Genomic DNA, 12,977 nt, shown 5'->3' with positions numbered 1-12,977 from the left:
AGGCATGGATAAGATCTGAATAAGGAGTATTTGACCTTCAGGATACTTATCCAAACCTATAGCAAATTCTAATGCTAGGCAGGCTTGTCTATCATTGTGAAGTAAGTATAGGGTCAAAGTTTCTCTCAATGTTATGTATCACTGCACATTCAAATTGGGTGTGCAGTTCCCTGGTACACAGCAATATTTTGCACTTATAGCATGTCTTCCATTAGAAGATTTCAGAGCCCATTACAAACACTGATGAATTAATCCTCGCAGCCCTTTGTGACGTAGCATTAGCCCCATTGCACAAAATGGGAAATAGAATAGCTTGGAGGTCGACTTGCTCAAACCCATGGAGTCAGCATAAGGAAGAATGAGGAATAAAGCCCAGATCTCCCGACTTTAATCTTGTGTTTTAGTCACAAGCACATCTCCTCTCTACACCCCATTGCCCATCGGTTGTAGAATGGTACTTGAGCAGAGTCTGAAGTAGAGCTGGTTGAAATCTTTCGTGTTAAAAAATTGCCTTTCTCCCCCCCCCCAAAATAAACATCACAAATGAAAACTTACACACTGTCCTATTTTCAGAAAGATAGTGTTTTGCGTGCCTCTTTTTGCAATGTTATTGACATTTTTATCAAAATGTATCAAAAGGTTTGTGGACATGTTTCATTGATTGAAAATCCAGTCTTCAGCTAATGAAAAATTTCAATACTGTTTTCAAAAACATTTAATTAAAAACTCTGAAAAAAAAGGAAATATAGCTCCCTTTCAAACCTGTAAAATGGAAACAACTTCCAAATTTCAGTGTTCCATAATTTTATTTTATTTATCATATAAGATGTAGTGTGAACCCAAGACCTTCTGTGTTACAGGCATGAGCCTCTACATTTTTTAGCTCAAGGAGTAACTGTTAAATGGCAGCTGGAGCAGACTCCTATCCTTTTATACAGACCAGATGCTGGGTGTGGACAAAGGCCTTCACTCTCTTACCTTGGGTTGCAAATCCAAATCTAGAAACCTTTATGCACCCACTGAAATAAATGGTGATAGGATCAGGTCCCCTAATCTTTGGGAAGAAACCGACACCTGCAAATTTTGCATGCGTATGGAGTGCCTCTAAAAACATGAACCCTAACATTCCCAAAGGCTTAGGATAGCTGCTTAAGAACTCAGTGAACATCCACATTTAGAGTTGCTCTTGTGCATTGAACTGTTTGAAACTAAAATTAAGTTAGCGTGATAGTGGTGGAGATGTAACATTATTCTATGGGTTTGAAATGGTAGAGATAATTGTTTTATTAAAATATTTGCTCTTTTGCTCCTTACAAGGTTTTTGACAGCTTGGAAGTCATTCTATAGCACCATGCCAGCCATTAGTGCTTTCATTTCCACAATGCCTTTCTTTATTTAATAGGCCTGAAATATTGATTAACATTTACAGATTCAATTCCAAGTGCTTGCCAGAGGTTACTGAAAGCCAGAGAGAGCTGGTTGTGCCAGTCAAATTCTAAGGTGTAATGAAATCCCCTACTGTGCCTGTCAACTTATCCAGTGTACAGGTCATTTCCCACAAGGTCTGTGGTGTTGAAAGAAGCAGTTTTCACTTCACACATTTCATAGGCGACGGAAAAATATGTTGCTAGTATTGTATTCTCTAGCCCTTTGTATGAAATTGAATAGACTCATTTCTTCATGCATTTTTTCTCCCTCAAAGCATTCTGTATCAATATAAGAAAAATACTTTAAGTAGACACAGGCTGAGACTCTCAATGTAAATGTTTTATTACCGTTTTCAAGGAATCTCATGGTAACTAGGGCTAGAGATGGACCAGCCTCCAAAGGATCAGAGGTTCAATTCAGTTTGGTTAAGTATCTAAAGGTTCATACATTTACTCAAACATTTTAAGGCTCCGTTACTACTTCCATTTTCCTCCCAGTACACCCTTCCTCTCAATTCCTTCTGGTTCCATTACTGTCCAGAGGGCGCTGCTTCTCTCTCTTCCTCATTCTAACACAGGACTCAATAGACTCCCACTCCTTATGGCCATTCTTCCACCTTTAAAAGGAGGGGCCTACATCTATGGAAACCTTTCTGGCCCCTAGCTACTGCTGAATTCAAATTTCATATGCCCCAGGCGTCATTGTGCAACACGTAACCTGTGAGGTCTGAAATCAGTGTAGCATGACTAGGTGTATCAGGGAGAGTCTTGTTTGACTGGATGGGGATTAGCTTTTCTCATCTGATTATACAAATTGGCCAGTGAACTGACTTCCCTGCCTTTCCCATCTGCTAGACCCTACTTCTTTTTCTATGTTACCCCTAGCATGCAGAGGTGATCCAGGACCATAAACTCAGGGCTCAGCAGCCTTTGTGATGAGCCCCAGCAATGGCCTGTCCCTTTCATTTATTGCTTTAGTACAGGGGTGGCCAACCTGAGCCTGAGAAGGAGTCAGAGTTTACCAATGTACATTGCCAGAGAGCCACAGTAATACGGCAGCAGCCCCCACAGCAGCTCCCACCACCAGCTCCCAGTGCCTCCTGCCCACCGGCAGCCCCTCCCAATCCGTGCCTTCCCTTCCCTCCCCGCACCTCCCGATGAGCTGTTTTGTGGTGTGCAGGAGGCGAGGGGGAAGGAGGGGGAAGGAGCGAGGGTACAGCAGGCTCAGGGGAGGGGGTGGGAAGGGGTGGAGTGGGGGGCAGGGCCTGTGGCAGAGCCAGGGGTTGAGCAGTGAGCACCACCTGGCACATAGGAATTTGGCTTCTGTAGCTCCAGCCCCAGACTCGAAGCCTATACAAGGAGCCGCATATTAACGTCTGAAGAGCCGCATGTGGCTCTGGAGCCACAGGTTGGCCACCCTGGCTTTAGTATCTGGGTTGCCCAAAATCTCAGTTGCACCCACCCCATGATTCTCCAAAAAAAAAAATAAAAAAAGGAATTATTTGAGAGTAAGATTTTTCAAAAGAACTTAAGGAAGTTAGATGCCCAGATACATGGGAATTTAATGAGATTCGGATGCCTAACTCAGCTCCTTTGAAAAATCCAAACTGTAATTATCACGTTCTGTGTATTATGTTCACAGCATGCACACAAAGATGCTAGGTTAAAAACATAAACTACTCTTGCTATAAGGTTGCAAAATAACACGAACTCAGAACGATAACACACAAGAACCCCAAACAGAGAGAGAAAGCAGGCTGCTCTCTAAAACACAGGGGCTCAACTCACACCACCTTATGCTAGACTGGCTCTCTACAGAATGACTGCTGAAAACCCAGATGGCATGTTTCCCTACAGAGTCCCCAAGCCTGCAACCAGGACCAGGAAACCCCTTAAAACTTAAAGTATAGCTTGTAATTTTTACAGTTTTCAATACACCACACTGGGGGTATAAGTTCTGTGGGTAAAACACCCCTATATCTTTCCCATGTGACTTCAATGCCTCTCCTTCATGATACTGTTCATCCTTTACCCATTCATAGAATCATAGAATCATAGAATATCAGGGTTGGAAGGGACCCCTGAAGGTCATCTAGTCCAACCCCCTGCTCGAAGCAGGACCAATTCCCAGTTAAATCATCCCAGCCAGGGCTTTGTCAAACCTGACCTTAAAAACCTCTAAGGAAGGAGATTCCACCACCTCCCTAGGTAACGCATTCCAGTGTTTCACCACCCTCTTAGTGAAAAAGTTTTTCCTAATATCCAATCTAAACCTCCCCCACTGCAACTTGAGACGATTACTCCTCGTTCTGTCATCTGCTACCGTTGAGAACAGTCTAGAGCCATCCTCTTTGGAACCCCCTTTCAGGTAGTCGAAAGCAGCTATCAAATCCCCCCTCATTCTTCTCTTCTGCAGACTAAACAATCCCAGCTCCCTCAGCCTCTCCTCATAACTCATGTGTTCTAGACCCCTAATCATTTTTGTTGCCCTTCGCTGGACTCTCTCCAATTTATCCACATCCTTCTTGTAGTGTGGGGCCCAAAACTGGACACAGTACTCCAGATGAGGCCTCACCAATGTCGAATAGAGGGGAACGATCACGTCCCTCGATCTGCTCGCTATGCCCCTACTTATACATCCCAAAATGCCATTGGCCTTCTTGGCAACAAGGGCACACTGCTGGCTCATATCCAGCTTCTCGTCCACTGTCACCCCTAGGTCCTTTTCCGCAGAACTGCTGCCTAGCCATTCGGTCCCTAGTCACTAGCGGTGCATTGGATTCTTCCATCCTAAGTGCAGGACACTGCACTTATCCTTATTGAACCTCATCAGATTTCTTTTGGCCCAATCCTCCAATTTGTCTAGGTCCTTCTGTATCCTATCCCTCCCCTCCAGCGTATCTACCACTCCTCCCAGTTTAGTATCATCCGCAAATTTGCTGAGAGTGCAATCCACACCATCCTCCAGATCATTTATGAAGATATTGAACAAAACCGGCCCCAGGACCAACCCTTGGGGCACTCCACTTGATACCGGCTGCCAACTAGACATGGAGCCATTGATCACTACCCGTTGAGCCCGACAATCTAGCCAGCTTTCTACCCACCTTATAGTGCATTCATCCAGCCCATACTTCCTTAACTTGCTGACAAGAATACTGTGGGAGACCGTGTCAAAAGCTTTGCTAAAGTCAAGAAACAATACATCCACTGCTTTCCCTTCATCCACAGAACCAGTAATCTCATCATAAAAGGCAATTAGATTAGTCAGGCATGACCTTCCCTTAGTGAATCCATGCTGGCTGTTCCTGATCACTTTCCTCTCATGCAAGTGCTTCAGGATTGATTCTTTGAGGACCTGCTCCATGATTTTTCCAGGGACTGAGGTGAGGCTGACTGGCCTGTAGTTCCCTGGATCCTCCTTCTTCCCTTTTTTAAAGATTGGCACTGCATTAGCCTTTTTCCAGTCATCCGGGACTTCCCCCGTTCGCCACGAGTCTTCAAAGATAATGGCCAATGGCTCTGCAATCACAGCCGCCAATTCCTTCAGCACTCTCGGATGCAACTCGTCCGGCCCCATGGACTTGTGCACGTCCAGCTTTTCTAAATAGTCCCTAACCACCTCTATCTCCACAGAGGGCTGGCCATCTCTTCCCCATTTTGTGATGCCCAGCGCAGCAGTCTGGGAGCTGACCTTGTTAGTGAAAACAGAGGCAAAATAAGCATTGAGTACATTAGCTTTTTCCACATCCTCTGTCACTAGGTTGCCTCCCTCATTCAGTAAGGGGCCCACACTTTCCTTGGCTTTCTTCTTGTTGCCAACATACCTGAAGAAGCCCTTCTTATTACTCTTGACATCTCTTGCTAGCTGCAGCTCCAGGTGCGATTTGGCCCTCCTGATATCATTCCTACATGCTCGAGCAATATTTTTATACTCTTCCCTGGTCATATGTCCAACCTTCCACTTCTTGTAAGCTTCTTTTTTATGTTTAAGATCCGTTAGGATTTCACCATTAAGCCAAGCTGGTCGCCTGCCATATTTACTATTCTTTCGACTCATTCCACTCCTGACAGCAGTGAGTAATCCAATCATGTCTCTCTGGCTCCAACTAGAGAGGGTGGTTGGTTTTTTTACACCGATGTGGTAATTTCTTGTTGCCTTATATTTATTCCCCCTTGCTTTAAAATGTTTCCATTGACTTTAAGCTTGACTAGGCTCTACAGCTTGGAGAAATTAAATAGTTGAGCTTTTTTATTTTAAAAGAAATGCCATGCATGCTCACTCAGCTGCATTTCTAGGTTCCTGCTAATCTTATCACACATACCCGCACAACAGGAATAAAAAACCTGCTAGTTAAATCTCCTGCTTTTTGGAGTAACTAAGTAGTATTTTGAGCTACATTATAGGCAAATTGAAACATTCTCACCATGTTGACATAATAGCAACCAGAGCTACCCCTGACTGCAGCAATGCTCTGTGCATGGATTTTGACATTTTTCTGTGGGCTGGATTATGAAATAGGCTATAGTTGGGTGATTGACCATATCTTGTGTAAATCAACGGTGATGTATTTAAACTAGTGGCTTTCAAATAGATTTATGCAGGGATTGGGACAAAACTGATGGGAATGTAAAAAGTTCTAAACTGCCATCTGGAAATGGACTAGCCATTAGCATTTGGTCATCTCTAGTTATCTCTCTTTTGTTATCTTGCAAGTATTCTTTGTTTGTTTTGTTTTCCTAGAAGGAGGGTGCATTCATCATTCTTGCTGGAGCCCTGAAAATCATCTAAATTTCTCTCACTTTAAAATGAACTTCCCAGGAGCTACGTCACAATCTCCACTAGTTGGCTATAGACTCGAGAACCTGAACAGAACCTCTCTTTGACCAGCTACAGCAGAGGTTTGGCAAACTACGGCCCGTGGGCCACATCCGGCCCGCGAGACCCTCCTGCCTGGCCCCTGAGCTCCTGGCCCAGGAGACTAGCCCCCAGCCCCTCCCTCGCTGTCCCCCCTCCCCCGCAGCCTCCGCTCACTGCACCGCCGGCGTAATGCTGTGGGTGGCGGAGCTGCGAGCTCCTGGGGCCGCGCAGGTGCAGAGCCCGGCCTGACCCGCTGCTCTGGGCCGCGGGGTGGGGCAGCCGTAGTGCTGCCCTCCACTGGTGCTCCAGGCAGTGCAGTAAGGGGGAAGGGAGTGGGGGGAGGGTTGGTTAGAGGGCAGGGGGGTTCGGGGTGATGGTCAGGGGTGTGCATGGGGTTGGGGCGGTCAGAGGGCAGGGAACAGGGGTGTTGAATGGGGCAGGGGTCCCGGAGGGGCAGTCAGGAAGGAGGCGGGGGGTTGGATGGGGCGGCAGGGGGCAGTCAGGGGCAGGGGTTCTGGGGCAGTCAGGGGACAGGGAGATGGGGTGGTTGGATGGGGCAGGGGTCCCGGAGGGGCAGTAAGGAAGGAGGCGGGGGGTTGGATGGGGTGGCGGGGGGCAGTCAGGGGCAGGGGTTCTGGGGCAGTCAGGGGACAGGGAGATGGGGTGGTTGGATGGGGCAGGGGTCCCGGAGGGGCAGTAAGGAAGGAGGCGGGGGGTTGGATGGGGCGGCAGGGGGCAGTCAGGGGCAGGGGTTCTGGGGCAGTCAGGGGACAGGGAGATGGGGTGGTTGGATGGGGCAGGGGTCCCGGTGGGGCAGTAAGGAAGGAGGCGGGGGGTTGGATGGGGTGGCGGGGGGCAGTCAGGGGCAGGGGTTCTGGGGCAGTCAGGGGACAGGGAGATGGGGTGGTTGGATGGGGCAGGGGTCCCAGTGGGGCAGTCAAGAATGAGAGGAGGGGTAGGATGGGACAGCGGGGGTTCCGGGGGCAGTCAGGGGAAGGGGGGGTTGGATGGGGCAGGAGTCCTTGGGGGGGGCGCGTCAGGGGGCAAGAAGCAAGGGGGGGCAGATAAGGGGCGGGGGCACAGCCTCCCTTAACCAGCCCTCCATACAATTTCCAAAACCCAATGCTGCCTTCAGGCCAAAAAGTTTGCCCACCCCTGAGCTACAGGGATCAAAACAGAGCTTACCCCTTCATCCATATGGAAGACAGACTTTTCAAACCTGGGGAAAGAATTTTAGTGTGGTGTATTGAAACTTTGTTAAAATGATAAACTATTGCTTTAAATTCTCAGGGGTGCCCTGTCCTGCTTGCAGGGTAGGAGACTCTGTGGGAAACATGTGATCACAATGTCAGTGTACAAATGCAAGGTAGGTTGAGTTGTGCATCTCTGCCTTAGGGAGCAGCCTACTTTGTCTCTCTCTGTTCTGGGATTCTTGTGTGGTTTTTTGGGGTTTTGGATTCTACAAAAAGAAAAGTAGTGCTACTCTGCAAACTTCCAGAAAGGTAAAAACTAAAAACACTCTAACTTCTTTGTAGGCTGTGAACATAACATTCGGAACCTCCTAAGGGATGTAGGCGCATATGTCCCCTTTGAAAACAAGGGACTTCTGTTCCTAAATCACTGTAGATGGTTTTGAAAATCTCCCATCAGCTGTCTAACGTCTGGATCAATTAATAAATAAGTGAATGGGTCTTTCAGAGGTGCTGAACCCTTGCAGTTTCCTTTGAGCACCGCGGGGTCTGCAGGTGCTCATCACAAATTCACATATGTACAAGCACAAATATGGATTTAGGTGCCTAGGTTTAGGCACCCAAGTTTGAAAAAAATTAAGCCTGAGTGCCTCTGCACCAGCTGCACTGGGCAGCAAGACACTGGGCACCCCATTTTAAGAGCTACCACAGAAGCTCCTCTTTGTAGCACTCCATAGGAGACTCTAGTTATCTTCAATTGTGACTTAAAGGGGACCATCCAGTGCCCATTGAGTGGAGCCCAGAATGAACATTCTGTCTTAGATTTTCACATCCCAGCTGGGGATTTAGAGACCCAACACCCATTAGCATTCATAGGAATTGAGTACTGAAGTCTCCCAGGTGGCTTTGAAAATTTCAGCCTATGTTTATGGATGTACATCATTAGTTCACAAGATTTTATTCCCCTCCTTTTGGTTTAAATGGACAATGCTAGCTTTGAAGGATAGTGCCTTGTAGAGTGTATGGATTTAATCCATTGAAAGATCAGAACAAAGACAGTCTGGTTTGCAGGGATGTGGGGGAAGAGGGAGGAGTTAGGATAAATCCAAAAAGGCCTGCTTCTAAAATTATAATTCTGAGTCCATTTTACAGTAGAAAGGAGGAAACTCTTTGTGTTTGAGTTACTGATGTATATTCCATAAAGCTAATAGAGTAAGTGCTGCAGGCCGTCTGTCCATCTCTCCCCTTCTCTTAGCACACTCTTTATGGCCCCTTCATGCTACCAAAGCAATGTAAACGGACTTTGGTTGAAATGAGAATCCGATCCCTGGATTCCTGTGTGAGTAACTGTTTGCCATTGTGAATAAAAGGATTCATAAACTATTGCCAACCTCAAAATCTTCATAAAACCATTGAGTCAGGTCCCAAATAATCATGAGACAGGCTTAAAAACATGAGGTTTAACTAAATAATAAATATTTGATCTTTTTATTTGTCTTCTGCTTTTTGAGCCTTTAGTGTTCACTTTTTACAACTTTTCTCCATATCCACTGGGGGTTAGAAACTTACTTTTTCTTTTATATGAAAGTGGAGAGTCTCACAACTCCAGGAGGTGGGGCTGTAAGAAAAACTTCAACTAGTGTGACACTTGAGATAAAATCATGAGATTTGGCAGCACCGTGACTAGGGTGGTGGTTGAACAGTATCAACATGGCCCTATTTTACCTCAAAGAGGACCCTAAACCCCCTGAGAGAAAATGACTGAACAAAATAACAAAGAAGCCATTGAAAGATGTCATTCCTCACCCCATTAGCGCTCTCCTGCTCCCACAACCTTGAGAAAGACTTCAGGGTTCTTTATGCCACTCCTTTTACAATATTCTTTTATTAAAAATCATCATGAAAGTCTGTCTAATAAAAATGTACATAAATGTCACTCTAACATTGACAAACATCAATAATTGCTACCACAGATGAATGGAGAATGGGAGAAAACGTGTCCTTAAATATTAGGTAATATTCAAAGCCAAATTTTGATTTGATCATATTCACAACCCCTTCACGTTTGTGTTCCTCAAATATTCTATTATTTGACATTCACTAGCACTAAAGATGGTTGACATTTTTGAAGAAAGTGGGTGTGGGTTTGTTTTTTTTGTTGTTTGTTTGTTTGTTTGTTTGTTTGTTTGTTTGTTTTTGTTAATTCCACTTTGTAAAAAAAGGTTATATGAAGAAATTCCAAAATGAAATGGTTTTGGTTTCAACGCTTTGCCTCTTTTCCATGACAAGAAAGAAAGAAAGAAAGAAAGAAAGAAAGAAAGAAAGAAAGAAAGAAAGAAAGAAAGAAAGAAAGAAAACGGGGCTGGGGGGGAGGAGAAGTTGGGAGGGAAAAGGAAAAAAGCAAGAAAAATTGTACTGAAAATTTTCAGCTTTCTGGTTTTGGTGGGGGGTTATTTTTTCCTTCTTTTGTCATTCTTTTTTCCCCTTTCCTCTCTTTTTCTTCCTTCTAGTTACAATTTGTACTACAACACAAATTGTAGATTGTATATTCAGTTGTAATATTCACAATTCTCAGTGCAAACAATATTCAGATCAAGAACGATTCACTGAAGAAATAAATGAATATTTTTGAATAATGAATACATTTAAGAATTTTGTTATTTGCTCATGGTCAATTTGCACACATAAAGAAAAGATACAATATGTCAAAAATGTATGTGTTGCAAATTATTTCTAATGATTACTCCATTACTAGAACAGAATCATTTTTGCTAGAGATCAGCCCAGAGCAGAATGCCTGCAGTCTTAAACTTTATAGTGGAGTTGAAATCCAGACCCAAACCTAGAATTCTGTGGTTTGGTCCTATATCTACTTTTTGTCATGTCACAACTCTTTCTATATACGTATTTGTTGCAAGAGCACATGGGACTCTGTGTTTGTTGCAAAAGGCTGACCGTACCAAGTCCAGTAAGGAAAAACATTGTCCTATACTGTAAACAAAAAGCAGCTGGACTGTGCTGATGAGCTCCAGTGACCGAACAGTTTATGCACTGTTTGATGTAGCTAGGCATTTATGTATTGTCTGATTCTCAGGCAGTGTTTTGTTTTAGCTTGGAACTGGTATTCTTTGCAACAAGATGTATGCAAATAAACTTCCCATGAGCTCTTGCAACAAGTTATTTGCAGCGCAAACTAAAACAGTTATAAACTACTAAGATGCCCTTAAACTGGCCTGATAATTCTCTGAGGAACAGAGAACAGCTGGACTGTGCAAGCAATCTCCACTGCTTGCTGAGCTAGCTTCCATATGTAGTTAGCTGCCCTGTGTGTCAAGCAGACACTCATGAATAAAGTTCACTGATCAGGAAACATTCTTTGTTGTCTAGGCTGTGGTCAGCATTTGGAAAATATGAAGTCCATGAAAATGGTTTTGTAGCAACATTGTGATGGGGAAAAGACTTTCATATAGTAGTTTGCAGTATTGTTGCCATGTTGGTCCCAAGATATGACAGAGACAAGGAGGGTGAAGTAATATCTGTTCTTGGACCACCTTTTGTTGGTGAAAGAAACATGCTTTTGAGCTTTGTGTAGCTCAGAAGCTTGTCTCTTTCACCCACTAAAGTTGGTCCAATAAAAGATATTACCTCACACACGTTGTCTCTTTCCTATAGTAGTTACAATGCACTGGCTATCAAAAAATTACAAGGATAATCAACGCTTCAACTTCAGGGCAAAAACATATTATCAGGTAGGGTCAAGAAGATCTTTTTCTTCCTCATATTAACCAGGTCTATTAAATTCTCTTTTCTCTGAAGCATCCAATTATTGGCCATTGTTGGAGACAAGATGACAGAGTAACTTGTCTGTCTGATTTGTTCTGACATGTATCTTGATATTCCTATCTTTAAATTCACTTAGGAGTTAGACCAGTCCAAATGACTGAAACATGCTGTACTATGACCACTTTAAATGTGATGAATGAATTGACTTTGGTATATTGCTGTTTTTTATTTAGACACATCCATTTATTAAACTGGATTTTGAGAAAGCAGTCAGGATCTGGTCAGCCTTTCCTTAAGGCAAACAATCTTGTGCAAGGGTCAGAATAATAAATCATTTACTCGACCATCTGAGTTAACAAATTTGCATTTAAATTGCCAACCATTTAAATATAGCTTAGATCAGAGGTTCTCAAACTGTGGTCCATGGACCACCAGTGGTCCGCGAACTCCAGTCAGGCAGTCTGTGGATAGTTCCCTTTAAGGTGCGCACCTGGGCGGCCATCATGAGAGAATGAAGTGCCACCACCCACCTAGTTAGTGGAGCCATGCAGGCGTGGCTCCACTAATTAGATGCCTAGACCCTGGAGAAGACGCACATGTAAAGTGAGGTGGTGGCCTTGGGGGAAATAGGGGGTAGGTGGGAGGGGGCAGTGGGGTGAGAAGGGGGGGAAGTTGGGAGGTGCAGGGCTGTGGTGGCCAGAGAAAGAGGCAACTTTCTTCAGTTCCAGGGCTGCGGTTGCAGGGGAGAAATGGCCCTCCTTCCCAGCCCCATCTCTGTGGCTGCTGTGGCGGGGGAGAGACGACACATCCATGGCATTAGAAAGATAAGGCTACTGATATTAAAATATGAGTTGTGTGCTTTTTTTGTAGAACAAAAAAATTAATTATTATTAAGGGTTTTTTTTTATATAGCGCTTTTATCCAAAGGGCTTTACAATAGTTAGCTAACAGTACAAACATCATTTGAGAAGATCATTACGTGGTCCACCGAGCCCCTGAGCAATTTTCAAGTGGTCCATGAAAAAAAAGAACCACTGGCTTAGATTAACCTACTATAAAGTAAGTGAACAACTGATTGGAAAACCGTGCTCAGAGAGTAGTTACCAATGGTTTACAAATGAGCTGAAGGACATATCAAGTGAGGTCCTGCAAAGATCTCTCCTGAGTCCAGTTCTATTCTGTTCAATATCTTCATAAATTATTTGGATAAGGCATAGAGAATACACTAACAAAGTTTGTAGATCATACCAAGCTGCGAGGGGCTGAAAGTGCTTTGGAGGATGGGATTAGGATTCAAAATTATCTTGACAAACTCGAGAAATGGTGTGAAATAAGTAGGATGAAATTCAATGAGTATAAATGCAAAGTATAACACTTAGGAAGGAATCATCAGTTACACAAACACAAAATGGGAAATGACTGCCTAGGAAGGAGTATTGTGGAAAAGAACCTAGGGGTTATAGTGGATCACAAAATAAATAAGTTAACAATATAAAAACTGCTGCCAAAAAAGTGAATATCATTCTGGAATGTATTAGCAGGAGTGTTGTAAACAAGACATGAAAAGAAGTTCTTCCACTCTACTCAGCCCTGATAAGACCTCAAGTGGAGTACTGTGTCCACTACTGGGTACCACAAATCAAGAAAGATATGGACAAATAGGAGAAAGTCCAGAGCAAATCAACAAACATGATTAAATGTCTAAAAAACATGAAT

Source organism: Eretmochelys imbricata, chromosome 1 (assembly GCF_965152235.1).
Source record: "Eretmochelys imbricata isolate rEreImb1 chromosome 1, rEreImb1.hap1, whole genome shotgun sequence".
NCBI lineage: Eukaryota > Metazoa > Chordata > Testudines > Cheloniidae > Eretmochelys > Eretmochelys imbricata.
Note: the sequence above shows the minus strand (reverse complement) of the source record.